This window comes from Vitis riparia, chromosome 5 (genome assembly GCF_004353265.1).
Source record: "Vitis riparia cultivar Riparia Gloire de Montpellier isolate 1030 chromosome 5, EGFV_Vit.rip_1.0, whole genome shotgun sequence".
Lineage (NCBI taxonomy): Eukaryota > Viridiplantae > Streptophyta > Magnoliopsida > Vitales > Vitaceae > Vitis > Vitis riparia.
In genome coordinates, this window is record NC_048435.1 from 15,887,063 (window position 1) to 15,896,669 (window position 9,607).

Here is a 9,607-nt window from a genome sequence, read left to right on the forward strand (position 1 = left end):
ATCCTTTTATGAAGAAATTGCATATTATACAACTTGAGATCATAAGTTATTTTTGGCAAATTGTCTTTTATGCTTCCGTAATAGTATTATGAAGGTTTAACATGATTGAGATTTTGTTTAATTTGATATTCATATTATTTTTGTTTGCAGTCACCAAAGTGGCCAAACTTTAATGTTTTGAATATCAAATTATATAATAATTATTTATATTATATAATTTGAAATTCGCTTATGAACGGTTTGTTAGTCACCAAAGTGGCCAAATCTTAAAGTTTTGTGTCTATCAAATTGTATAATATTATTATTGATTACCTATTATGTATGAGGTAATATAAGAATGATTGAATAGTTATGGGTTAAAGATCATTTGGGTGAAGGTCTTATTATGGGTGATTATTTATATGAATTATACATTATGGATATTGTTGTCAATGTAATGCAAATTGACACTTATAAGATTTTGAGGTATAATTCACATAAATATAAATGGAGCTAATTATGTGGGAGTTTCTCATATTGTAGACCCTCAATTTTGTCCTCTTAGCATATTCCTTAGGTGTTATTTCAGTGCTGTGTAACAGTTCCCTAATGGCCCATTGCTACTCATACAACCTACCTTTTTGAGCCACCTTAGAGACTCTGGTTGAGGGATTTATCTCTCCCCATTGTGACCCTTGGCAGCCCCGAATTAGACTTAGGATTTTTCTTCTTTTTTTAGGATAGCTCATTTAGGTACATTTTTAGGATAACATACTTAGGCATGTTTAGGCACACTTTTTAGGTCACTTAGGTTCACTTAAACACTTCTTACGCACACTTAGGCACCTTTTAGCTTGCACACACTCACCCAAGGTCACCTAGGCACCTTCTAAATTACACACACTCACCTTAGGTCACTTAAGCACCTTGTTGATCATCATAGGTCACTTAGGACCACTGAGTCACACCTTAGGTCACTTAGGCTAACCTTAGGTCACTTAGGCACATTATACTTCAACTAGATTCACCTAGGCACATTACACTTTACCTAGATTCACCTAGGGCACATTTAGGTACACCTTAACCCATCTAGGCACACTAAAGCCCACTTAGGCACACCTTGATTCATTGAGGCACACCTTGACCCATTGAGGCACACCTTATCCCATTTAGGTATACTCTAGGTCACTTAGGCACCTTTCTAATCACCTTAGGCATATGTAGACATTTTTTAGATCACCTTAGGTCACTTAGGCACGTTTCAAGCCCACCTAGATTCACTTTGGCCCATTTAGATTCATCTAGACCTATTTAGGCACATCTAGGCTCAATTAGGTTAGCTAGGTCCACTTAGACACATCTTTGGCCCACTTAGGAATGTCTTGGCCCTTGCAGGTACACCTGACCCACTTAGGCACACCCGAGCCCACCAAGGATCACTTCATATGGATTGTTTCACTTTAAGTTGGACTTTGGTTTTGATTGCTTGATTTTTTAGATTAGGTAAGTATGTGGTTTGATTTAGATTTTTTTGATTGCTTGAGGTGAATTTTCATTATTTAATTATGCCAATTCGATATTTCATTTTTCAATTTTATCTATTCCTTTAGTTTAATATTAGGATTTGTGATCACATGTGTTTAGTATTTATGTATTTATTCATTTATTTTATTTTATTTTTGTTTTATTTAGTTATTTATTTATTTTTGCTTACTTGTTCATTTTTTTAGGAAAGTTGCATAAGGTCGCTTCTACTTATTTTTCTAATTGCATGAATTAATTAATATTACTATTATTATTATTGATTTTCCTATATAAGTATGTGATTGATTTCTTTTATTTTATTTTTACTTTTCATGATTTTTTATTCTACCATTTTTATTTTATTTATTTCTTCATTTATTTATTTTTGCATGAATCCTGTGGCTATGCGTTGGAGAATCTACATTAGAGAAGACTCTTAGGAAGACGAATTTGGAAGGTTTTAGAAAAGGAAAGGGGTTGTTAGCCATTCGGGAGAAAAAGGAAGGTTGAAAACGTGTTTTGGGAAGTATATTTAGGCAAAAGTCTTTTGGGGAAATAGAGGAGATTCAATCATAAAGAAAAAAAAAATGAATTTTCATGTGTGGTGATGGAAATGAAAGATTGAGCGGGTTCAAGAATGGATTCAAGGTGTTTTGAAGAAGAGAGAACGTGTGTGAGGAATAAGAGGATTCAATGACTTTTAGAAGAAAGGGTTGCCATCTACAGAGTGTTGTATTTAAGGGTATGGAAACAAAGGACTAGTCCAAAACAGACAAACAAAGAACAAAATGAATAACAAGGAAACTTAGTGCACTATCCTTGAAATAGATCTACCCTCCTCAAAGACGAACTCGGTGCATTAGGGTACCATTGGTCTACCTTTAAGATTTAACATCCAGAAAATCTCATCTTTGGTGCACTCTATAAGCGAGATGTGTACAACTCGGGTTTTGAAATATTCCTCCAGATAGATGAATGAAAGGCTCTCTGAAAAACTCTTTGAAAAATTGGGTGTGTAGAGAGTGAAGGGTGACCTGCTTTTATAGGCTACAAACACAGTCCAAATGAGACTCTACTTGTAATCTGAATAGAACTTTACTTGTAATTTGAATAGAACTTTACTATTCTACTTGTAAGCAGAATGAGACACTACTAGCACAATCCTAGTGGGACTCTTCCCAAAGATAAAAGACTAAGTCAAACGGAATAAAAATTTAAATTAAAAAAAATTTATTTTGAATTTTGTAAAAATTTGTTGAATTCGCTAAAACACTTTTTCACATTTACACTCTTCCAACAATCTCCCATAGAGTGTAGATGTGAAAGAAAAAAAAGGAGGAAAAAAGAATCCAATACATCAGTACTGGTGCCCAAATGCTATGAACCAGTCTTAGGACAAATAAGTATTGAATCACAAAACACGGTGAAAATAAATTTCTATGAACCAGTGTTTCTTGATGTAACTCAAGGAACTTTTATCCACATTCGTTTTCTCAACTACACTACAAGCTGTACAAAACGGGTTGGCACAAATAAGTCATGTGCCCTGCCTGGATATTCATGAGAGTTCTAGAGAACCTGTCTAAGTTCTCATAGGAAGCAGTCTCACCTCCACTCTCATATAGGTGAATTCATCAGGTATGTTCTACATTTAAACATACCATCCATAAGGAATATGGTATTCATTAAGAGTAAACACTCAACCTTAGTCAATGCAAAATACACTCTATTTACACCATAGGGATAGACTCTCATACAATTAAAGTCAATAGAGTACCTTAAGTCAACAAGTGATTTGTTATTTCCCATATGAACCTTCTTCATGGAATTTCCATTCTAATAGCTTGGGTTACCACTACTCTTGACTTCTGTAATAGGCATAAGCCCCATTCCCCATGATGTTTCTTCCACTATTTTCTTATTTAGTGATTTGGTCAAATGATCGACCAAGTTCAACTCTAACATCACAAATTCTAGGGATATAATCCCTGTTTCAAGCAACTGTCGCACAATATTGTGCCTTATGAGTATATTCCTATTCTTCCCATTAAATATTTTACTCTTAGCCTTAACAATTGCAACTTGACTATCACAATGCATAAACACAGGTGGGGCTGGTCTCGTCCATAAAGGGATATTTGCTAAGAGGTTTCTAAACCACTTAGCCTTAGAACTTGCCTTTTCTAAGGCAATAAGCTCAACCTTCATAGTAGACCGAGTAATGCAAGTTTGCTTGGTGGACTTCCAAGAAACTGCATTTTCACCAAGGATGAAAACATGTACACTAGTGAATTTCATCTCATCTAAATCTGAGATCCAATTTGCATCACTAAATCCTTCAAGGACACTTGGAAATCCACTATAGCACAAACCATAGTTAATGGTGCCTCTTAAATACTTAAGCACTCTACAAACAACAATCCAATGGTCCTGATTAGGACTTTGGGTGTACCAACTCAATCTACCTACTGCATAAGTGATGTAAAGTCTGGTATAGTTCATTAAGTACATTAGGCTCCCTATGATCTGAGCATTCTCTATTTGGGCAACACTGTGTTTTCTATTTTTCTTCAACTGTGAGCTGGGATCATAAGGAGTTGACACTAGTTTACAATCAAAGTGTTCAAACTTCCTTAAGATCTTCTCAACATAGTGCTATTGAGAAAGTTTAAGCCCATTAGGTGTTTAGTTATTTTAATTCCTAGAATTACTTCTGTCTCTCCTAGGTGTTTCATATCAGACTTAGAACCTAGGAATTTCTTGGTCTCACACACAACCTCTAGGCTAGTTCCAAAGATCAGCATGTCATCAACATAAAGGTAGATGACTACACATGTGTTATCCTCATACTTGTTGTAGACACACTTATCAACATCATTAATGGAATATCCATTAGTTACTAACACATGATCAAACTTGTTGTGTCACTATTTGGGAGCTTGTTTTAACCCATATAATGATTTAACTAGCTTACACACCTTTTTCTCCTTCCTTGGTTGTTTTAAATTTCTTTTAAAGATCCACTTACAACCAATAGTCATTGCACCAGGAGGTAAATCTACTAACTCCTATGTATGGTTATACATGATTGATTCGATTTCACTATTTATGGTTTCCTTCTAGAATGGTGCATCAGGAGAAGTTATAGCTTTTTTGTAGGATCTAGGATCCTTATCTATTAGGAAGGTGTAGAAACCATCTCCAAGGTTTGTTTCCTTCCTATCTCTTTTACTTCTTCTAAGTTCAAATTCAGAAGGTTCAATATACTCGTCTCTACTTGTTTTGTAACGACCCACACCCAACTATGTAGATATTGTCCGCTTTGGGCCCAATGGGGCCCTCACGGCTTTAAAACGTGTCTATAGGGTTAAGAGAAGTCCATACTTATATAGCGTCAAGAATTTTCCCCCCTATCCGATGTGGGATGTCACAAACACCCTCCCATCCAGACACAATGTCCTTGTTGTGTCCCACGGGATTGCGGGGCCAAACAGACGAACACCCCTACGTGGCCAAACAAATCCCCACATTGAGGTCGGAGATCAGCTCTGATACCATTTGTAACGACCCACACCCAACCATGTAGATATTGTCCGCTTTGGGCCCAAGGAAGCCCTCACGGCTTTAAAACGCATCTACAGGGTTAAGAGAAGTCCATACTTATATAGCGTCAGGAACTTTCCCCCATATCCGATGTGGGATGTCACAAAAGTTCACCATTTAGTTTCATAGGAAAGATGTTTTCAAAGACATCCACATTTTTTGTTTCTATTATGGTATTGACATCTATAAGACTATTTTCTGACTTAGTAACAACAAACCTATATGCCGCACTATTCTCAGCATAGCCAATGAACATTGCATCAAAGGTTTTAGGATCTAGTTTTTGTTTTTTAGGTTCAGTGAAAAGAATTTTAGCTAAACACCCCCACACTTTAAAGTATGCTATATTAGGTGCATAACCCTTCCATAACTCATAAGGTGTTTTACCGGTTTTCTTGTAAGGTATTCTATTTTGAATATGACAAGTGGAGAGGATAGTTTCCTCCCACAAGTTCAAGGGTGCTCCTGAACTTACCAACATTGGATTCATCATTTCTTTTAAGGTCCTATTTTTCCTTTCTGTTACTCCATTAGAATCAGGGGAATAAGGAGAAGTAGTTTCATGAACGATCCCATGATCTTCACAAAAAAGTTAAAGGGGTTGGACTCATACTCTCCTCTCCTATCGGTTCTAAGCCTTTTAATTTTCTTACTTAGTTGATTTTCCACTTCATTTTTGTACTTGATGAAAAAATCTCTTGCTTCATCTTTGTTTCTCAAAAGATATACCCTTGTATACCTTGAGTAGTCATCTATGAAAGTTATGTAGTATCGTTTACCGCCTCTAGTCATTGTATTTTTTAGGTCTCTTAAGTCACTGTGTATTAAACTTAGTAGATCTGATTTTCTTTCAATTGTTTTGCAAGATTTCTTTGTGGTTTTATATTTTACACAAGATTCACATTTTCCATGGTTTTCTAAGGATAGTTTAGGGATTAAATTCAATTCAACCATTTTCTTCATATATGAAAAGTTCACATGTCCTAGTCTACCATGCCAAATATTACAAGAATCAACAATGTAAGCAGAAGAAGAAGATGCATTATTATTGATAATATCATGAACATTCAACATAAATAAACCCTAATTACAATAACCCTTCCCCACAAATGCATCATTCTTGGTTAAAACTATTTTATCAGAGTCAAACAAGATCCTCGCTCCTACTTTCTCAAGCAGAGATACTGACACCAAGATCTAGCGGATATCTGGCATATTAAGAACATCACTAAAGGCAAGCACTTTTCCAGAGGTTAGCTTGAGGAGAACTTTCTCTTTACCAATCACTAGAGTAGATCTAGAATCACCCAAGAACACTTGTTCATCTCCTTCCGTTACAGTGGTATAGGAAGTAAATGCACTTTTGTTCCCATAGATGTGCGTGGTAACCCTAGAGTTTGTCATCTAGTCCTTCATATTGGTGACCATGCTCACCTCAGAGGAGATTACTACTATGATCTCCTCTGTCTCCATATTTGCCTTTGAATTGGACTTCTCAGTTCTCTTCCTATGGCGACATTGAGTTGCATGGTGTCCAGACTTGCCACAAACAAAACAATTACCTCGTTTTTTAATAGTTGGATTTTGAACCTTGTTTGATGCAATGGGCTTGGTTCTAGAATTTTGTTTTCTGAACCTATCTTTTTTTTTCTTTTTTTTTTTCTGGTTTGAGTTTTTCTTTTACTACATTAGCCTTAGAAGACAATTCCTTAGCTTTCTCGACATCGTCCTTATTTCGATTTTGTTCCTCAATCCTAATATGGATTATGACATCTTCTAGGGACATTTGTTTCCTTTTATGTTTCATGTTACTTTTGTAGTCTTTCCAAGACTTTGGAAGAGTCTCTACTAAATAACCAACCATAAAAGATTCGGGTAATTTAATGTCTTCAATAACTATGTCATTAATCAATAAGTGATAGTCATGGATTTGAGATGATACATCTCTATCCTCGGTCATTTGGAAATTCCTAAAATTCCCTATGGCATATTTCTGAGTTCCTGCATCTTTCAAGATAATTTTTTATTCATTGCATCTCAAATTTCTTTTGCAACTTTAAATTGATAATAAATATAAAAAAGTTCATTAGAAAGGGTACTTAGAATAGTATGCCTAACTTGTTTATTTCATGTTTCCTAGGTAGGCAAATATGGACCTCGTATTTTTGGCTCGATGCGTTCCCACTTGTTTGGCGAGACTCGCTTTTGATTAAAATGAAAAACTGATTTTTTATAAAAAGTTGGAGTCGCCACTGACTGTTATTTATTTTTTAAGGGGAAAACAAGTAACAATAAAACCCCTAAAAGGACTCCTGATTTTTGTGGAAAAGCTGTCTACAAAAAATCTGAGTCTGGGTTCGGGGATAAGGTTACTTATTGGGAAGGTACGGTAAAGACCGTAACACCCTTCTAAGCCCCTAAAAATGGGTCTCTACTAAATAAGGTGAAGTAGTATGACAATTAACTAAGAGGTCAATGGATACCAAAATGATTATAGTTCAAAAACAAGTCATGATAATGAAATAATAAACATAATGAGGATGAGAGCGTACCTAGGTAGCAGATAATAAAACATTGTCATGAAAACAAGGTTAGTGTATAATGACAAGTGTAAAAAAATCTCACACAAAACCAAATCAAAATCAAATAAAATCAATCGTACAGTTCATTTGAATTATTTTTGAAATAAATGTTATGAATGTTGGGCCCCACCAAAGCCCAATTTATTTTGTTATGAATTAATCCTCATAAATTCCATTATTTTGGAATTATGAAAACTTATTCATTTTTTATTTAAAAAAAAAAATTGAAAATGAGTTTTTTGAAAATTAAATTTGAAATTTAGGAAATTTTGGAAATGGAATTTTAAGAATTAAATTTGGGATATTGGAATTTTGAAAATTTTGGAGAATGGAAACTTAAAAATTAAATTTGGAATTTTGGAAGTTTTGGAAATGGAAACTTAAAAAATAAATTTGGAATTTTGGAAAATTTGAAACTTAAAAATTAAATTTGGAAATTTGGAATTTTTGGAAACGGAAACTTAAAAAATAAATTTGGAAATTTGGAAAATTTTGGACATGGAAGCTTAAAATTAAATTTGGAATTTTGGAAATTTTGGAAATGACATTTTAAAAAAAAAATTAAGTTTGGAATTTTGGAAAATTGGAAGATTTATATGAAGATGATATCTTTTAAAAAAATAAGTTTGTGATTTTGGAAAATTGGAAGATTTATTTGAAGATGATATCTTTTTTTAAAAAAAAAAAAAAAAAAGTTTAGGATTTTGGAAAATTAGGAAATTTAGAAAATTATTTGAGAATTTTAGTTAGTGCGCTTAGAGAATAGCCATCAACAACCATGTACACGTGGGAGGTTTAAGTGCAAAGGTAGGTCTGCTTTGTGAGTGCCACTTACTCTCCTTAAAAAAAACATATTCTAAAAAAACTTACCAACTTGGGACGTATTATACCTAGTTTTATCCACACCTATATATAAAGGATTTGAATCATGCAAGTCATGCGCCAATCGAACCCACTCAATATCTCAAAATGATAACTGTCTCACACGGGAAATGAAGCCACGTTTGTGCATTTTCTTTCACATGGGCCGGTGCTAGCGGCAGTGGGGAATGAGGTCTGGATTGATAGGAGCTGAGGACCAAAGCTAGACGATGTTCTGGGGGTGATTGGTGGGCATTGTGAGGAGGATAAGCTGACGGTGGCTGTGTGTGTGTGTTCATAATGACAGCTTGGTGGTCTTAAAATTTGATGGTGTGATCATGTGCTTGTTGCTTTTCTCCTCATAGTCATGAAAACACGCACTAAAGTGACTGAAATCCCTCAAAAAATCAAGCATCAACACAACACCAATGTGGTAAAATGGAGCAGCATCTATGGATCCATGAATCCTTCATGAATTTACCATAAAAAAAAAATTAATAACCAAAGCCACTACACATTCATGAATTCTTTATGGATTCTCATGAAAATACTCCATTCACGGCCACAAAACTAACGACCACAATGTTCCATAATTTAGTCGTGAGAGGAACACTATATACACGGCCACGATATCCCCATTGTTTCATTTTTAAAAAGCATTAAATATCAAAGCCACTAGCATGATCTCCACGGTTGATGTATATAAATTCAACCATTCATTTTATTTTTAATTCCATCCACCATGTCATTGTCTTGTGAATCTTCATTAAATTCTCTAAATATTCGACCACTACATTCACACTTTCATTTTTTTTTCTTTTTTTATTTTATTTTAAAGAATCAATAAACATTGAAGCCACTAATATGATATCCACTCAAACACCAACACAACATGAATTTCAGCCACATAACGACCAATTTCACTTGTATTTCTTTTCTCCATTAGCGCAACAAAGTGGGTTCACATGAAAGTGGTGGTATTCTCTATTAGATCTCCACATGAAAACAATTGCATCTTCCATTAAATATTTACTCAATGTGCCACCATTTTCAGCCAT